At 44.3% G+C, this 20,113-nt stretch overlaps 1 protein-coding gene across 3 annotated transcripts in view; it reads left to right on the forward strand.

The window, feature by feature from the left end:
- Window positions 1–609: 609 nt before the first annotated feature.
- Window positions 610–20,113, forward strand: part of SLC16A9 (solute carrier family 16 member 9) — a 46,036-nt gene continuing 26,532 nt past the window's right edge. The window contains exon 1 of one of the 3 annotated variants that reach the window (XM_074297048.1): window positions 610–742. The gene's annotated coding sequence lies outside the window, so the exon portion shown is untranslated. Of the gene's footprint in view, window positions 743–1,356; window positions 1,493–20,113 lie in introns of those variants that run through there. The other 2 variants (XR_012487200.1, XM_074297049.1) reach the window with 2 other exon arrangements.

Genomic DNA, 20,113 nt, shown 5'->3' on the forward strand with positions numbered 1-20,113 from the left:
TGGAGAGTGTCAGCGGCGGCCCAGGCTCCCCAGGCGCTGTGCCCCCCTCGCGGCCGGCCGGGTTACCCGGGAGAGCTGGCTCCCTCCCCGGCGGGGCCTGGAGCCCCACACTCCGCGGCCGGCCTCCCTCCGTCTGGCCCCGGCCCCAGGCGCCCGGCGGGGAGACCAGCGAGCGAGGGCCCCCGCCGCCAGCCTCGCCGCCTCCACGGCCTCCCTCTTCTCCTCCTCCGCCTCCTTCCCCCGCCGCCCGCTCCGCCGCAACCAGTTCGGACTGGCCTCGGTGCCCCGCAAAGGGGAGAGGAGCTGGGGGAAAGAACTTGGCGGAGAGCGGCGGCAGCGTCCCCGGCGGCAGGAGCGGGGGGAGAGGAGGAGGAGGAGAGGGGGAGGGGGAGGAGGGAGAGGAGGAGGGGAGAGGAGCTGCCCCGGGGCGGCGGGGGGGGGGGCGGCTCGCTGTCCCATGTGGCAGCCGCCGGGGGCTGAGCGCTCCGCCCGGCCGGAGGGCGGCGGCTCCCCCGCGGGCCGGTGCTGCGCGGCTCGAGCCGGGTCATTGCCCAATCCCCCCGCGGCGGCGGCGGCGGCGGCCGCGGCGATAAATAGCTGCACCCTGGGCCGCGGGGCCACCAGTGCGAGAGCCAACGAGCCGGCGGGCTGACCGACGGGCGGCCGCCGCCGTCCCTGCGCCCCCGGGCTCGCTGCGCCCCCAGCTCCCGGAGCGGGACCCCCGGCGCCGCGGCACCGCCAGGTAAAGCAGCCCGAGAGCGGCGTGGGGGCGGGGCGGGGGCCGTGCGCCCGCGGCCACGGCCACGGCCACTCTCCCGCCCCGACTCCGATGCGCGAGGGCTCGAGCCGGAGCCGAGTGGGGGTTGGGGGGCTGTCACCGGCTCTCTCGCTGGGGATGGGGCCGGGGGCCTGGGGGAGGGGGCGTGTGAGCGTGTGGGGGCTGGCGCGCGCCTGGTTTCGTGGGGTGCTCCTTTCAGCCCTTCCCCGCAGTGAGAGAGGGGCCCCGGGCCTGGCCCTCGGCGGCTGGCTCACACAGCCCGAGGCTCGGAGAAGCCGGCACTTCCAGGTGGTCTCGTTGGGAAAGTTGTGTCCCACGCAGGACCGTGGCGGGGAGCGAGGCCTCCCTGCGCCCCCGGGCCGCGGGGCAGGGCCACGGAGGAGCCGCGGGCGCCGGCCGCGGGCGCTCGGGCGGCGGGTCGGGACGGCGGCTCCCCTCCCGGCCGGAGGCTGGGCGGCCGCGGGGCAGCGCTGGGGAGGGGGCTGCAGGCCGAGGCGGGCCGGGCTTCGGCGGCCCCGGCCGGGTTCGGCTCCACCTGGCCCAACCTGCGCCCTCGGCTGCCGGGAGCTCGCGGGAGAGTTTGGCGTTCGCTATGGAAACTCGGGCCGGCGGCCGGGGCGAGCCGCGGGTCCGGGGACCGGAGCGCTGACTGCTGCGGTTTGGGGCTCGCCGTGGGGGGCCCTGGCTTCGGGCCGCGGTCCCCACAGAGAGTGGGTAAGAGAGACACTTCTTGTACCTGAAAGTTTAAAAAAACAAAGCTCCCGGGCATCGCCAGTGCCCCGTGCAAGGCGATGCTCCGAGGGCTGCCTGCTGGGGAAACTGAGGCAGCCCCGCCCCCACCGCGCACCACCGAGTCTAAAAAAAACCCGGGGGAAGGTGGGAGATGGGGCAGAATGCCTTCATTCTCCACCAGGCATTTATTAAGCACCTCCGAGGGCCGGCACCGCGCTTAGCACCGGGGACAGCTATGTTTGCGTGTGAGCTCTACCGGGTAACGGGGAGGTACATGCAGAGAAGGTGCTGGAGGGCGGAAGGGCCGGGAAAGGCCGCCTGAGGAAGGTGGGGGTTCAGCCGTCTGACCTGGAATGTGCACCGTGAGGTGAAGAGGCCCTCCCTGCAAAGTTCCCTGATCCGGGAGAGGGAGCAGCAGCAGGGAAGCCAGGGGCTCTGTAATACAGAGCATAGAGGGTGGGAAAGGGCGAGAAGCCTGGAGAGGGCTGTGTGGGGTGTGGGGGACAGATGGCCAATGATACAGGACTTTCTATTTGATACTGCTTGGTCATAGGGAGCCATAGGAGTTTGTGGAGTAAGGGAGGCGACAAGATGAGGTCTGTCCTTTGAAGAGATCACTTGGTAGCCGAGTGCAGGGGGAAGAGTAGTGTGAGGGGCTTAGAACCTGCACCAACGAGGGGGAGATTAGGGGCTGGGAAGCTCTGGACAGCAAGGCCCGGGCACAGATTGCATCCCTGTGATGAGGGTGAGTGAGGAGCCCAGGATGACTTCTTTATTGGGTCGGAACAAAAGGAAGCTTTCAAAAAAAAAAAAAATAGGGAGCGTTCTCTGATCTTAAATAAGTCTGTCCTGCTGTGCATTTCCTGAACATAACATTCCACCTGCCACCCTGTGCATTCGCAGACTATATAGTCCTCCACCCCTAACCAATACCCCAGATCTCCCCATCTGGGCCACCAGGAGGTCCATGGTGCCCTCAGTGTTAAGTAAGATAGTAGGTTCAGTTTGGGGTATGTGGGATTTTCCACATCTGTAGAACATCTGAAATAGCCAGTAGTCATGGGGGGGGGGGGGGGGGGCGTGAGTGCAATATGTAACTTAAATTCAAGATTTAAAAAACACAAAACAGGGGGCAGCTAGGTGGCGCAGTGGATAGAGCACCAGCCCTGAATTCAGGAGGATCCGAGTTCAAATTTAGTCTGACACTTAACACTTCCTAGCTGTGTGACCCTGGGCAAGTCACTTAACCCCAGCCTCAGGGAAAAAAAAAAAAAACGAACAAAACAAACCAGAAGAACACACCCTTCTCCAGTCCTTTCAGTCTCTCTGAAAGCTGTCTTTTGGTTGTTGTGGTTGCCCAGATGTTAGGGACTCTCTCCTCTCATTAAAGATGTAAAAATTAGGAATGACACTTTTACCCTAACCTTGGGGTCAGCTGATCAGCAGCAAGATAGAGAGCAAGTAGAGAAGAGTAGTGAATTTTATTTGATTTAATTTTTACAAAAATGTTATGCATGGGTAATTTTCCAGCATTGACAATTTGCCAAACCTTTTGTTGTAATTTTTTCCCCTCCTTTCCCCCCCCCCCCCCCAGATGGCAGGTTGACCAATACATATATAAATATATATATATACACAATATATATAAAATATTATATATTATATATATATATATAAATTAAATACAATATATATACACATGTCCAAACAGCTATTCTACTGTACAAAAAGGATTGGACTTTGAAATAGTGCACAATTAACCTGTGAAGGAAATCCAAAATACAGGTGGACAAAATTAGAGGGATTGGAAATTCTATGTGTGGTTCATGTTGTCTCCCAGAGTTCTTTCGCTGGGTGTAGCTGGTTCAGTTCATTTCTGCTCTATTGGAACTGATTTGGTTCATCTCATTGTTGGACAGGGCCTCATCCATCAGAACGGATCATCATGTAGTACTGTTGTTGAAGTATGTAATGATCTCCTGGTCCTGCTCATTTCAGAGTAGTGAATTTTAAAGGGAAGCTGTCTGGGAGTCCTATCTACCTCAGCATCCCTTGAGCCCCTTTACCTCTCTGCTTAGATCACAGAGAAGTTGCTGACCTCCAACAGTAGTGGTAATTTGCTCCTCTGGGAGATACCTCTCCCACTGTCATTATGGGTCCGGTATCTATTTCTGTCTGTGCCTTGGGAGCTAACCACTCAACTATCCCTTGTTAGAGATCCTTGGGAGTTTCTCATCCCTGGATTAATCCATCTCCAGACTTAGCTAGGCTGGTCAGGGGATGGCAGACACACACCATTGCTGATTCTTGACTTGGACTAGCACTCGCTCATAGAATAAAGTTCTACTCTGGGAGTAGGTCCACAGTTATGAGTAGTGATTTTTATACTCACTGCCATTGGCCCAAACATGAGCAGAGGAAGGAGGAGAAAGAGTGGCCCAGATCCCATGAGGCCATTGCTGGGTTGTCCACTGAAGACAGCAGAGAGTATGCAGCCAGCCTGGGAGGCGCTGCTGGGGTGTGTCTGCTTAAGGGAGGAAGCCACTGGAGCTTCCTATTTTAATTATTTTTTGCTAATTAGGCGATACTTTCAGTAGTTTCTACTGAGCAGTTCTTTCGGTATTATCTGCATCCTCTAAATATTTTTGCCCTGAGGCAAAACCCTGATCACCTCATTTTAGATAATGCTGAGGAAATGTAAATAGAATTAAAGAAGAGAAATTTTAGGAAACTGGCAAGGGTGGGAACTTATTTATGAAGGAGATAGACCTTTGAGGGATGATGGGATATATAGGTAAGTGTGAATGAAAGCCTGGAAAGTGGTGAACATTGTTCCCTAGGAAACAGTGACTACAGCTTTCTGACTTGACTATTTTCTGTCCTGTCTAAAACTCATTTAACTCTGGTGTGTTCTCTCTAGCAGCTCACTTTCCCCTTTCTCTATTCTCTATAGATCCAGTTAAAGTCAATACCTACACTTATTAAGCACTTGCTGTATGTGACAAGAACTCTATGAAGTGTTGAGGATAAAAAAAAAAAAAAAGTCCTTGCCTTTAATGAATTTGCATTCCATGGACAGGATGCAACATGGACACAGATAATTAATTAACATTATTAATGCTATTATTATATTGATTTATTAATATTATAGGTAATCATGTATAATAATTATGTTAATTTATTAGTATTATAAGTGATTATACATAATATATAATAATATAATATTAATATTATAGGTGATATTAATAAACAAAATAATGAATATGCAGTAATTATACATAATATATAATAATATAATATTAATATTATAGGTGATATTAATAAACAAAATAATGAATATGCAGTTTTCAGAGGCCTGGGAGAGAAGTAACAACTTGGAGGGACAGTGACAGGAAAGGTCTCTTATAGGAGGAAGCACTTGAGCTAAGCCTTGGAAGGACTTAGGGATCCCCAAAGATAGAGATAAGAGATATACAGTAGACAAGAGGAGTGTGGAGGGGGGGCTATAGTCTGTGCAAATGCACAAATAGGAGTGGAATTTTATGTCAGGAAATGACAAGCAGGTCATTTTGATCTGATATATGATCTGAGAAAGCTTTCATTTTTCCAGAGCTTAATAAGAGAGGCCGTGGGAACACTGGACAAGCAAGTAATTAGGAGACCTGGATTCTAGTTCTGATTCTGTTAATCACTATTGAATCTTCATCAAGTCATTTAACATCTTTGGGCCTCCATTTCCTCATCTGTAAAATGACCAGTTGGATTTTATGATCACCTGTCACTCAGAAACTATTTAAAGCCTTGGTTCCTCCAATATATTTTCCCCCCTTCAACATATTCAAAGATTGTAGGCACTCTCCCCATGGAAAACTTTTTGATGAATAACTGATGCTCTAGGATAGGTCCAGAGAAATCTGAGGTCAAGGGGCAGACCTTGGGTTGTCAGTGTGGATTAGGGAAGAGGTTCAAATTGACATGGGAATATATATTTGTGGGGAAAAATTGGACTGACTGGGATTTAAGCAAGGATCAACAAGCCTATGTGACTTCCTCTCTTTGCCATCTGCCATCTGTCTATCTCTTAACAAAAAAACTGGAAAACAAACTCTTGATGGACAAAGGGTAAAAGAGTCAGGTGTCTGTCTTAATTTGTGTTCCAGGGAAAGAAAGCAACACTCTTGGAATCAGTTGGGGACAGGTGATCACTGTCAAGATCACCTAAAGCTTTAGCAGTATTAATTGGCTGCCAGTTACTTAGAATTGTTTTCACTCTGATGACTTTGACTGTTAGCATGGCAAAACATTTAGAAGTGGGCCTGGCCATGACCCTCACCAGACCCATTGGAGTACTGGGTTCCAGTCTGGGATGTTTTAGGAAGGCCCAGAGGAGGGTAGTTTAGATGGTGAACTCATGCCATGTGATGATCAGATGAAGGAATCACGGGTGTTAGACTTGGAGAGCAGAATGCTGGTGGAGAACAAGAAAATTCTTGGCAGAATACTTGGCACATAGTAGGGGCTTGCTGAGTATTAATTCCTTTCCCTCATTTAAAGGGCTGTGATGCGCAAAAATGAATCATAGTCACCTTGATGATTAGACTCAACTCTTAATTTTTTTTTTACAGATGAGGAGACCGAGATGTTAAATTACTTTTGAAGGCAAGGGGGCAGGGCTTTGTTTTCCACCTAAGTGCCCATTTCCAAATTTTCAGTTCATTTAACTTATCCCTGAGAAGGCAGAGCCAAGAACAGTGAATTTCAGATGTAAAGAAGGGGAGGTAGGCTCCATGTCCAGAAGAGCTTTCTTCTAAGAGGAGTTGCTCAGACTCGAGGCTCACAGATTAAAATGAGGGAGAGGGAGACTATAGGGGTCAAATTATTCCTTTCATTTTACAGATGAATTTGCGAAGGTCAAGTCATTTGTCTCAGGTCACTCAACTTATAGATTTTCTGACTCCAAAACCTATCTCCTGTCATACCATGTGCTGGTGGTTGGTTTGGCATCCCTACTTTTCTCTGTTCTAGTCTGAGAGTTCTTAACCCTTTTTTTTTATTTTTTTATTTTTTGTCTTGGATCCTCTAGTGGTTTCTCCAAACCCCGGAGGCCTCAGAATAATTTTTGGTGCATCTATCCATAATGGAAGGAAGGGCTACATTTCAGCTAGAGGTCACTGAAATTGGAGAAGTATTTTTTCTTTCCATCCAAGTTCATAAATCCCCTGAAATCTATCCATGGACCCCATTTTAGAAGAATTCTGCTGAGACATAATCACCCTGAGCTCAGGGGTGTCTCCTTTTTGACTTTGTGTCCCAGCACCTCACATGTTGCCAGACACCTATTACTTAATAAATACCTATTTGACTGAAGAAAGGACTCATTTGGTTATGGTTGGGGAGTGATATCTAGAAATCACTATGCTCTAGAAACTTTTTTGAGGGGGAAGGAGCAGGCTGCCTTGGGAAATGGTAGTTGCTTCCTCACTGTAGGTTTCAAGCAAAATTGGATGGCCTAGTGCTGGAGTTATTGTCCAGAGGGCTTTGGACTATATGGCCTCCAAGATTCTGTGGTTTTGACCAATTGACCCTTGCATTATGTTCATTTTCTTCAAGATAGAATTAAGAACCTTGAAAGATCCTCTAATTTCAGTCAGATTAATGAGTTGAAGGATTTTTGGCTTATAGACCCCTAAGTAATGGAAAAGTGGAGATAAACCTAACCAGATACAAATAAAACATTCATACACTCTCATAATTACACCAGGCTAAGTCCCATTTACTTAGGGCCATGCTTTCAACATGGCAGTTTTAGTTTATAGCTAGAGAAGGCTGTGTGACATACTCATGGATAGATTGCTGAACTTGGAGCAGGAAAAGTAAGTCTGGATCCTCCCCTTGCTCTCTTCCCCATCACCAGGTGACTATGGGCAAATCTTTTGACTCTCTTGGAGTATCCGTTTCCTTAAAAAATAAGATCCGTTTGTTTTTGTTGGTTGGATCAGATGCCCTAGAATCTGCCCTTAACCTTTCGTCAGTCTAGTATCTTGCAACCAAGTTAGCCTGATCAGTTTTGGCTCAAAAACCAAGAATGGAAGTAGTTGGGAGGAAGGAAGCAAGTGCCTGACTAAATAGATTTTCAGAGGGGGGAAGAAAAAAGAACATAAATCTTAGTGTCACTAACAGTAAAGAAAACTGGAAAGGAGAGGTCAGCAGACCCTAAAGACAGTGTTGAGTACAGAATGCCAGGGAGATCTCTGGTTTTTATCATGAATTGGGCAGTCCTGACTTGAGAATGGGGCGCCGGACCTAGATTCAGGAAGATTTGTATTCACATGCATTCTAGCTAGATGATCTTGGACATGTCTCTAGACATGTATTGTTTCAAATGATCTTGAGGAAGTCTCTGCTTATCTCTTTTATTTCAAATGTCTTCCCTTTCACAGAAGGACAAGAGAATGATTTACATCGCTGAATCTTCCTCAGTTTCTTCATCTGTGAAATGAAAAGGATCTAATGCTAGATCCCTAATCCCATGATTCTGTTCCCAACAGGATTGAAAATTGATGTCTTTTAGTGCAGTCCCTTCCTGTTCTAAATCTCGTGGTCTTGGTGACAATATAGAGAACCATGGAAAACATACTGATTCTAGTCAGGGACCTTGGGTTCCAATCCTGCCCTGATGATTAACATCTGTGTGACCTTGAGAAAAATCACTTAACCCCTGGGGGGAGCATTTTCTCCATGTGGGAAATAAAGAGGTTAGATTTCCACTGAAGTCCTCTCTAAACCTCTCATCTATGACCTTTTGTTCCTATGATCTAATGATCATGATATGAGAGCATTAGTGTGGTGTAGTGGGAAATGTCACAAATTTGGAGCCAGCAGAAAGCTTGAATATTGGTTCTGATAGGAGCTATGCAACTATGAGAAAGGCTTTAAACGTTTTTGAACTCCGGTTTTCCCCATGAGCAAAACATGGCTATTAATAATTTGCACTGTTTAATTTCTGCTTAGACATAATCAACCCTCAATTTCTAAAGAAACAGGAAGCATAAAAACAATTTTTTTAATCATTTGGCTCTTATTTTAACATAAAGTGATTTAAGTGCCCATATTTTCTCGGAAGAAAGTTTAATTTTCAGTGGAAATGTTTTCTTTTTGCTTTTCTCTAACTTTTTATCAAAACAACAGTCTACTTCAGATACTTCAGCTTTCCTGAACAATCATGGGAGTGTGTTTAGCTAAATCAGGGGGATGATTTCAAGGCAGAGAAAGATCCAAAATAGGATGTAGAATACTGGGAAACTGGGAACCACTTCCTAAGATTCCTGCAGTAATCAACATTTTTTCTGACTTTTTTTTTTGGCCTGGTTTTTGCTTTTCTAGGGCTACAAGTCAACAATATCAGGAAGTATCCTCATTTTCAGAATTAATTAAAATATGATTTTTTTTAAAAAGTGATAGTATAGTCAATGAATAAATAAATAGCTAGAAAGTCTTGTGTTAAAGCTCCACCTCTGATTCTGAGTCAGACTAAGTGACAAGATTTTGGCCCTTAGGCTACTTTCTAAGACTGCCACTCTAGTGGTAGCCTGTATTGGTAAAAAGGCATTTCCTCATCTGGGAGTTGCCAATACAAGTGAAATCATAGTTCAGCTCTGTATTTATGTTAAAAAAAAAAAAAAAAAAAAAAAGCTAACAGCTTCCCTAAGGATGACAGAACAAGTACCACAGGGACAAATGGTTAGTTGATGTAAGATAACTAGCTAGTGCTCCTGGCTTCAGTGACGCTAAGGCTTCTAAGGACAGCTCATCAAAAATTGTCTGAACAAGACTGTGCTCTGTGATCTCTCTTACAAGTGGCTGGCCGGCTTTCTCCTGAACGCCTACAGGGAGGGAGACTTCACTGCTAACCCTGGTAGCCCCTTCCCCTTTGAGGAAATGCTCCCATTCCTAGAAAATTTTCCTTATATCATGGCCAAATCTTCACCTTTCAACTTCCATTTGTTGCCCCTGGGTCTGCCCTCTGGGACCAAGCAGAGCCAGTCCAATCTCAATTGTGTAAGGCAGCTGTTAAGTCATTTGAAGAGGGTCATCCTGTCCCCCTCTAAGTCTTCTCATATACTATTGTCACTAGTAATTCTGGGTTGGCAGGACAGTGTTGTCCTCCTCCATGTACGTGAGCTCTTTCTCAGTCTCATTTGCTTCTTTACTCTCCATCGCACACCCCTGACTGTAGCTGTGCATGAAGTATCAGACCTGAGCTCTCTGCTTTGTACTCTTTCACTTCATCATCACCTCAATACTCATGGGTTTAATTATCATCTCCATGAGGATCAGTCTCAGATCAGCATATAGAATCCTCATTTCTCCCCTGAGCTCTGCTCTCTCATTACCAATGGTCTCTTGGACACTTTGAAATAAATGTCCCATTGTCATCTTAAACTCAAAATGTCCAAAACCAAAATTTACCTTTCCCTCCAAACCCCATTTGCTTCCAGACTCCCCTCTTATTGCCAGGATCATTTAGCTGTTAAGCTAAATAACCATTGTCTCTATCAATTCCACTGACTTAGCACCTTGTAAGAATCCTTGTTTCAAATTCAGAGTTCTGGCCCAGAGTTGTTCTTGGTATCTCCCCACTCAATGTATTCTCCATACAGATGCTGATGTCATTTTATAGATCTCACCACATCATCCTTTTAATCAATGGATTCTTATTACTGACTCTCTGTTCCTTCTAGGATCACCTAAAGTTTTGTTCTTTCTATTCACCTCTTCATGGCCCCATTTGGAATTTTCTTGGCAAAGACACATAAAGTTAGTCACTAAACATTTACCAAGCGAGTCCCTATCATGTGCCAGGCATTGTGCTGAGTGCTGGTCCTCTGACCTCTGAAGTCCTTTACAGCCAGCCCTTTTCTTTCCTTCAAAGTGATTACATACTTTATTATTGGCCTTCTTTCTGCTCATCACACATAATGTTCCATCTCCCACCTTGGTGCCTTTTTTACATCTATACTGCCGTCCCTCCTGCTTTCCTTCAAGAATCAGCTCAAGCATTTCTTTCTGTAAGAGGCTGTTTCTGTTCTATTCAGATACTATTGCCTTTTTCCTCTAAGGTCACTTTGTATCATCTTTGTATATGAGTACCTGTGAATGGCTATATTGTCTCACCAATAGAATGTGAACTTCTTGAAGGCAGGGATTATTGTTACTTTTGCTTTTTCTCCCTAGCTCATTACCCAAAGCTTGACACATAGAAAGCCCTGATAAATACTTGCTGATTGGATGATTGCCAGGCCCTGGGTTTACAATATCAAAAATAAAAACATAAAAGCATTGTGGCTCCTCAAATAACCTAATTAATTTTAAATCCCTACAAAATTGGCAAGTATGTCCATGTTTTGGTGAATTGAATGAATGAGCTAGGGGTTTTATCATTAGCATCACACAGGGGTGCTTGATCCTTCCTCCCAAAGTGCCTCTCATTGGGGTGAGAGCTTGGGCTAAGCAGGGGCGCGGTGAGCCAGCTGGCTGCTTTGGACCAGGGCAGCTCACAGCCCTGAGGATTCTGGCTCCTTGGGACTGTTCCATTGAAATCCCGGAGAGAGAGACACAGAGACGCTTCTCTGCACTCTGTCTTGGGACTGAAGTTTTCCCCCTCTGGAGCCCTGAGGGAAGAAATAAGCTTGTTATTTTCTAGCTAGGAATGATGGGGCAGCTTTTTGGGGATCTGCCACATCTAATGGTGGCATTCATGTGACCCCTTCTCCGCAGGAGCACAGGGGAAATGCCCCATGGGAGAAGGGGACATAGCGACAACAAGCCTCTGGTTACCATCCCAGCTCTTGGCCCTTTCCCTCTAGACTACAGTTGGCTTAAAAAATCCTTCAGCAAAGAGATTTCAACTATTTTGTTTTCATCTTTTGAGCATTTCTGATGTTGGGTTTTCTCTGGAGAAAACTAGGATCTTGGGAGTTCAGGCATGGGGCATAACTAGGGATGTTTTATTGGCTTCTTTTCTAGTGCCTTTTAGTGTGGCTGCTTTCCCCAAGTTCCTTCTTCAACATACCTACACATTTCAGTTTTTCAAAGGAGCCAAAAGTAAGTATGTCAGTGTTGCAGATGGTCCGACCAACAGTTTTTCTCCATCCTATTATTGTACATTTCAAAGCTAAAACCATAAGAGCACATGGAATTAAGAAATATTTATTGTTTGGGGCCACCCTGTAGATTTATAACTGGAAAGGAATTATGTCCAAGAGAGATTACCTAGGATACATAGCAAATTGAGCAGAGCTAAGATGTGAACTCAGTTCCTCTGACCTCAAATCTATCCCATGAGTCCCTCCATCACTAAGTCTCTCCACCATCTTCAGTATTATCTTTTTGATTCCTCCCACCCACCAAACATTGAGGAAATGAGCCTGATGATTTCCTGTTGCACCTTTAGCCTTAAAGGGAGTTTGGTTTTGCTAAAACAGTGACTCATCTGGTCATTCTTTTTTTAAGCCAAAAGGCTGGAAGCCCCCAAACTGAAATATGAAGGATAAATAATCCTGACAGTAAACATTACAAAATCCAAGAATTGGAAAGAACGTTGGGGGGTTTAAACAACAAATATAGGCTTTTATCCTTTAGCTCTGACTTCTGAAGAAGCTCTTCCATGAAAACTAGTGGAATTATAAGTCGGTTGGCCAAAAGTTGGCCAAATCCTTCACGACCTTTTAGAAAGTGGGACATGCTCTCTAGGAAGCCAATTTAAAGCTGAGACAATAGTCAGCTTCAAAGAGTGAAATCTCTGTGAATTTAGAAGAAAGTCATTCTGGCTATTGGGAATTGAGCACCTAGAACCAAAAGAGATTCCAAGCCAGTGGAGGACAACATAGAGGTACCAAGAGATGAAAAAGGTTATCAGATTATCTAGGTATGAATGGCCTCAGTCACATGTTTACCCAAATACGGGTCTCCTTTTCTGACTGAGGAATATGAAAATGTTACTATTATTCAGATAATTTCCTTTCAATACATGCCTTCTCTTTGAATTAGTTACATGTACTTCTTGGGCAATCTTATGGTTGGGGGCTTATAAACTATAGATTTAGACATGCAGACCTACAGAGTACCTTAAACACAGGGGCAGCCACATGTTTTTAATACTCCATTGTGAGTGCTAATTGGGGGAGGGGTAGTTTCCAGAGGAGGCCCTATATAATTTTAACTAAAAATATAATGCTAAATATTAAATTAATTTTAACTAAAAATACCTGAGGTGTACAGGCCAGGAACAAAAATTATGAAAAACAATTAAAGATAACTAGTTAAACAGGTAATATGAATCTTATTATCCCTTTAAGTAGTTATCTTTAATTGTTATTTATTATTTAAATATTAAATATTTATTATTATTATTTATTATTAAATATTTATTATTTAAATATTAAAAATTATTATTAGTGATTATAATAATAGATGATGCTTATGTAGACTTTTTCCTTTATTTTTTATTCATAATAATAGCCTTTTGTTTTCAAAATACATGCAAAGATAGTTTTCAACATTGATGCCTGCAAAACCTTGTGTTCCACATTTTTCTCCCTCTCTTCCCCCCATCTCCCTTCTCTAGGCAACAAGTAATCCAATATATGTTAAATATTACATAGACTTTAAAAAAAAATAAATAAATACATTTTATTTAATTTTTACAAAAATTTTATGCATGGATAATTTTCCAGCATTGACAATTGCAAAACCTTTTGTTTCAACTTTTCCCCTCCTTCCCCCCACTCCTTCCCCCAGATGGCAGGTTGACCACATTACATAAACTTTTAAAGGCTTTGTAGATATTCTGTGATTTGAAAACAATAACAATAGCTCCATATTTATAGATTCCTTTTGATATCTTCCTAGGAAAACCAATGTTTTCACCTAGACTTCTAATTTTAATTATACCAGTATTTTTGTGCTTTTAAAGATTATTTGTGATTTCAAAAAACACCAAGAAGTGAATTGGCATTTTTGAGCATTATAATTTTCTTCCTCAAAAGATTAAAAAGAATGAAGGAGCCTCTTCAGAAATTTTAGAATTGGAAGGCTGGCTGTGATTGTCAGTGACCTGGGGTTTCTCTTGTATCTTCCTTCCCTCCTTGTACTTCATGATTTGTAAAGGGCTGAAACTCTTAGTAGGTGCACTTGGACAACCGAGCACTTACGGCTAATTATTTATTAGACAATACTCTATTAGAATATGCTTGGAAAATGGCCCTTCCCACTATTCTGTGCTGGCTCAATCGATTGGTGTATACAGAGAATTGTAGGAGGGACGAGGGGGTAAAGTAAGACAAGCCAGAGGGACTTTGGGATAGAGAGAAAGAGAAAGGAGGTCGTGGAGATCCTGCATCCATCCAATTCACTTCTACTCCTAAGACCAAGAATAAAGACCAAGGACTTTTGCTTATCCTGACTCCTGCTGATTCTAAGGTATCCAGCGTCCTTTTCTGTCCAGTTGCAGTTTGTGGAGTAGGTTTCTGCTGCCCTTTCTGGCTCTGGATCCTTGTAAAATCTTGGTCCAATTTCAAGACAGATGTACCCAAGGTCCTGTAGACTTGGTAACTTGTGCTTGAGTTAACTCACTGTTGCATGCTGGACACAGCATAGATGTGCAAGGAATGAAAACAAAAATGAAGAAGCTTATGGGATGATAAGTAGAATTAAGAATTCTCCAGGAAGCCTCACTTTTTATGGATATTATCCAACCTTTGGAGGACATCATCAAAAATCTTTCTTCTCACATGTGAGTCTTAGTGTCCTGAGACCTCAATAGGAATCAGTGGGATGATGTGGGTCACTATGATCGTGGGCAACTTTGAGCAGCACAGCTTCTGAGAGGAGGTGCCCTTCAAAAGAAGCTAGAGAACCAGTCCTTGATTTTTAACTGGGGCCTGTAGAAGGAAGAGGGGGCCCTTCTTGCCCACTCTACACGTACAAATGATCCTGCTTTCTTCCCAAAATTGCCCTTCTATCATACCCACTTTTTCATTAACCTTCTAATTGGCAAGTTTTTTTCTTTTTCCCCTGCTTCAGGTCTCGCCTAATTTCATCTGCTCAGAAGCCAATGCAATCTTCTTAAAGATCTTCTGATCATATCAGTCCCCTACTCAAACACCAGCTTACTGAACTCTTGGGAAATTTCAGTGGCCTTCTCTTCCACCCAGGGCCAAATCCAAAATCCTCTTTGGCTCTTAAAGTCTATAACATCCTGGACTTTTTCTCTTTCCCATCTTCTTTACTCCCCTATTTGTACTCTATGCTGTAGTGCACTGACTCCCCTGCTTTATTATAGAACTTTATCTATAGAACTCTTATCTCCTGACCTTTGGCAGTTCCCCATGCCTGGAGTTCTCTTCACTTCTGACTTCCCCGGCTTCTTTCAAACCTCAAATCCCACCTTCCATTGGAAAGAAGCCTTTCCTGCTTAATGCCAGAGCCTCCCAGCTGGTGAAGGCAGGGGTGAGCTCCCCCTACTTGGGGGTTTTCAAACAGACTAAAGGACCGTGAGCTGAATGGGTAATCCTGGACTTCTTATTCAGGTTCAGATTGATTGGATCCCTTCTACCCCTGAGACTGGTGACACTTCCCACGTCCTCGGTTTTGTGTCTCGCAATCCCAAATTGCCATAAATAACAGCCAAAGTGAGGCTATGGGGACAATTATTGTCTCCCAGTTCTAGCCAGTTAATGGGTCAGTATTTCTCAATTAAACAAGTGACCCATGATTTTTGCTTTAAATTATATCACAGCTCACTCTGCTTTTAATTTAATTCAGTTTAGCAAGCTTTAATTAAGCACAATGTACATATTCAAGCATTTATCTGATCCCTACTGTGTACAGAGCATTGTGCATACACAGTTCGAAGGAGAAAGAGTTCCTGCCTTCAGCATGCTTGCACTTCACTTGAAGGGATACATAGAGAAGTAAATGATGAGCAGTCAGAAGAGAGCACTATTAACTGAGGTAGGATCAGGCAGCCTGAGTATAGAGGCTTGGAGTAAGCTAAGGATTCTCAAGAGACCAAGATGAGGAAGAAGGGCAAAGGCTTAAGCATTTCTGCCTGAAGAAAAACCAGCACTGAATGACGTGTTATAACTCTCCGTCATTCACTTTACAAGTCAGCATTTATTGAGTATCTAAAGCAGGGATGATTCTCAAACTATTGCTGGCGGGCCAGATGTGGGGCTGAGGACGTTTATGCGGCCCACCGGTTTATGGCAAATGGGCTGAGGGCAGAGACAGAGTGTGAGCTTTTGTTTTTACTCTAGTCCAGAGCTCCAACAGTGTGAGGGACAGTGAACTGGCCCCCTATTTTAAAAGTTTGAGGACCACTGAAGCGTACCACAGACTGGGAGTCAAAGCCAAAATGAGACGGGCCTGCCCTCAGCTAAGGCTTTTAAGAGGCTGAATCTGTTTAATTTTATTCACATTAAGTCTAAATGCACCTATTTCTCTGCAGATAGGCTAGTGTCGTGGGGCAGAAGCAAGATTTGAACTCAGAGCTTTTTGACTTTTTGAAAGTTATAAAATGCCCTTCCTACCGCCCTCTCCTGCCTGAAGCTATCGGTCTTGCCTAGCTCCATCCACCCCTGTCTCTATGTTTCAAATGAACCAGGTCAGTCTCAGGTGGTATCTAAGGGAACCAGCCTGATGGGGAAAAAGAAGGGGTTTGTCAGACCCTCTACCTTGACCCCCAAGGCTGGTCTACTCTTCTCCTGACCCAGCCCCTCTGTTCCAGGGGCTGACTCATTTCTTCCTTCTGCTCTACCTGTAGTCAGTGGCTAGGCCTGTTTATTGCCCCCGGACACTTCAACCCTAACCTAGTGATAAAGTGATTGGGGGGCCCAAGTCTCATTCCTTTGAAAGGCAGATGGACCTTGTTTCAAATATTTGGTGTAACCATGGCTGGAAAGTTTCCTGACTGGATCCAGGTGGAAAAAAAAGGAGGTTGGTTTTTTAGAAACTTCTAAATTCCTGGCAGTGGAAAGGGAAGTGGATGAGTCAGTCCTGGGCTGGGGAAGAAAGAAAGGGAGTGCTGGGTGTGCCGGCCCAGTGTTCCTGGAAGCCCCCACTCCCGTCCCCCAGCTCCCCATTCCTGGTCAGATGGGGCTCTCACTTTGCCTGGTGGAGGAGGAAGGAGATCAGACTGTCACTAGTTCTGTGACCCAACATCTCTGAGACTCATGGGGACGGTCAAACAGCTCTGCCCCCCAGGATGGTGGGGAGAAAAGTCCTTCAAAGGGCAAACACAGGCTCTCCAATCCAGTTGCCTTTACTGGGACCCACCATATAAATGGCCTTATATAATATAAATAAATATAGTTAGACACATAATAATTTGAAAAATGAGAGAGAACTAACAACTGAGGTAGAGGGGGATGGTGGCAGGAGGCTTTGGAGGAAGTTCCAGATTCTAAAAAGTGGAGGCCAAGAGGGAGTATGTGGAGGTCAGGTGAGACATGGAATGAAAGGACAAAGCATAATGAAAGGTCTCCTTAGCTAGAAGGCAGAGCGTGTAAGGGGAATAAGCAATAGGGAGTGAACCTGTGAAGGTAAGCTGGATCCCCACCGACAAGATCTTTAAATGGCAGGCTGAGGATTGTGTTATTTTATCCCAGAATCAACAGCACACGTGTGAAGATTCTTGACCAAGAGAGTGTTGCGGTGAGATTTGTGTTTTATAATCTGCTTGGAGGATAAATTGGAAAGGAAACATAGTACCTCAGATCTAAAGCTAGGAGGAGGCGCCCTGTTATTTATGTTGGCAAGAGACCAAAACATAAACTTAAAAAAAGAGTATATTAACACTTGTCTAATATGGGATCCTGACATCCTACACCAGCAGACAAGGTTTACTCAACTGGGGTGAAGGGTTGAAAAAATAAGAGACGATTGGCACGAATCCAATCAGAACTGAAACTCAGCCAGGGCGTGGCACTGGAATCCTTCCACTTGGGGAGTCTTTTAGTCATTCATTGGGCCCCTTCGCTCTTCACCCAATCCTAAACCTGCTCCCCTTTGTCTCTCTTCTCTCCTCGTTCACAACTCGAATGTTAGTTCTGAGAGGCTGAATCCCACACCAGTGATTCCCAACTTGTAGACTTGGGTTGCCTCATGGTGGGGACCATATGGTGATGTGGAGAAAAGAACTGGGTTTGGGTTAAATGGTTGAGAAGTACTGTGCAGATTATGGCATGTGGGCTAATGAATGGCTCACAGGGCACCCTCATCAATATTGGCACTGGCACTGCAGATAGGTAGGGATTTGGGCTCCAGATTGGATTAGAAGGAAGAACGTTGGCTCTAGTGCTTTTGAGAAGTCAGGCAAAGTTCCAATGATCTTGTGATGAAGAGAGCCATCTGCACCCAGAGAGAGGACTGTGGGAACTGAGGGTGGATCACAACAGAGCATTCTCACTTTTTTCTTATTGTTCATTTGCATTTTGTTTTCTAACTCATTTACTTTATCTTTTTTGATCTGATTTCTCTTGTGCAGCAAGAGAATTGTATAAATATGTTTATACATATTGGATTTAACATATATTTTAACCTATGTAACATGCATTGGATTGCTTGCCATCTAAGGGCGGAGGTGCAGGGAAGGAGGAGAAAATCTAGAACACAAGGCGATGCAAGGGTCAATGATGTCAAGTTATCTGTGCATGTGCTTTGAAAATAAAAAGCTTTAGGAAAAAAAAAGTCAGGCAAGAATTCTAACAGTGATAAACTTTTTCCAAGTCTGGAGCCCTATCATTTAAATCACAAAGTTCTTCTGTCAGTGCTGTATGGCTGTGAATCTGGAATGTTCCAGTCCCTGAGAGATCACAGATATAGTTGACCCACAGGCAATGGAGATATACATGGTGGCCATGAAAAGGTTATAACACATAACATAACATATTTATAACATAAAGGTCAGTGATCAAGAAGTAGAATAAGGAGCATCAAGGAGATATATGATTGGCAAAGGAAGTGGCCAGTCATGTACAGAGCGATGGGTAAAGAAAAGATAGAAAGCCAGAGAGGGTCTGTACCTAAAAGAGGGACCCTGGATGGCTGGTCTTCTGCAGAAGACTGATGGACAAGTCAATGAGAAGGTGAGGATGGGTGACAGGGTGCCCCACTGCTGAGATAATCCATGCCAGGGAAATCAAAGCTCTGTGGAAATACTGTCACCACAATTAATTATTAACTGGGCTATGTTTGTGCTATATAGTCATTTGAGTAAGCCCTGGACCTTTGCCAGGCCAGGGGGGCCCCACGTTACCTAAGACCCCAGGAGTTAGATTTCTTCCCAATTTCAGAAAAGAAGCTATTGTGGGATCAGACCCACAGGGAGTTTTTCCATTACCACAAGAGTTTTAAGTTTCTTTGGAGAAGGGCCACAGAAAAGAGAGCTGAGGAGAGATTTGGAGAAGTGGAGAGTGAGAGATGGGCTGCAAAAAGACTGGCCACTTCAAAAATTGGACTGAAAAAAATGAGCAATGCAGAGGCAACAGACAAAAAAAAATAAAACTAAGGTTGGGCTGCCATGGACCCTATAGACATCTCAGAGCAGAAGACTTGGCTGGAAACTACTGGTTGTATATACTTTTTTTTTAATTTTTTAAAATTAAATTTATAATTTTAATTTTTTTTGACAGTACATATGCATGGGTAATTTTTTTTTTTTTACAAAATTATCTCTTGTATTCATTTTTCCAAATTTTCCCCTCCCTCCCTCCACTCCCTCCCCTAGATGACAGGCAATCCCATACATATTGAATGTGTTACAGTATAACCTAGATACAATATATGTGTGTAAAACTGAATTTTTTGTTGCACATTAATTATTAGCTTCCGAAGGTATAAGTAACCTGGGTAGAAAGACAATAGTGCAAACAGTTTACATTCACTTCCCAGTGTTCCTTCTCTGGGTATAGCTACCTCTGTCCATCATTGATCAACTGGAACTGAATTGGATCTTCTTTATGTTGAAGATTTCCACTTCCATCAGAATACGTCTTCATACAGTATTGTTGTTGAAGTGTACAGTGATCTTCTGGTTCTGCTCATTTGGTTGTATATACTTTAACATGTTTAACATGTATGGGACTGCCTGCCATCTAGGGGAGAGGGTGGGAGGAAGGAGGGGGAAAATTGAAACAGAAGCTTTTGCGAGGATCAGTGTTGAAAAATTACCCATGCTTATGTTCTGTCAATAAAAAGCTATAATAACAATAATAAACTACTTGTGTATCCATTTCTTCCAGGATGGCTGGAAGGTCCAAAAAATGATCTGCTCTTTTCACAGTTTCCACTCATGTAATTACTAATACTCCCATAGCATCCAGTAAGTACTGAGCATTTTACAATTATTATCGCATTTGATTCTCCTAACAACGTTGGGAGGTGAATGCTATTATTATCTCGAGACATTTTGCACTTGGGGAAACTGATTTGCTCAGTGACTTGCCCAGCTAGTTTATGCCTGAGACCAGATTTGAATTTGGATTTTCCTGATTGCAGATCCAAGTATTCTCTCCATGCTTCTACCTAGCTGCCCCTGTAAGA

This window comes from Sminthopsis crassicaudata, chromosome 2, assembly GCF_048593235.1.
Source record: "Sminthopsis crassicaudata isolate SCR6 chromosome 2, ASM4859323v1, whole genome shotgun sequence".
Classification (NCBI taxonomy): Eukaryota; Metazoa; Chordata; class Mammalia; order Dasyuromorphia; family Dasyuridae; genus Sminthopsis; species Sminthopsis crassicaudata.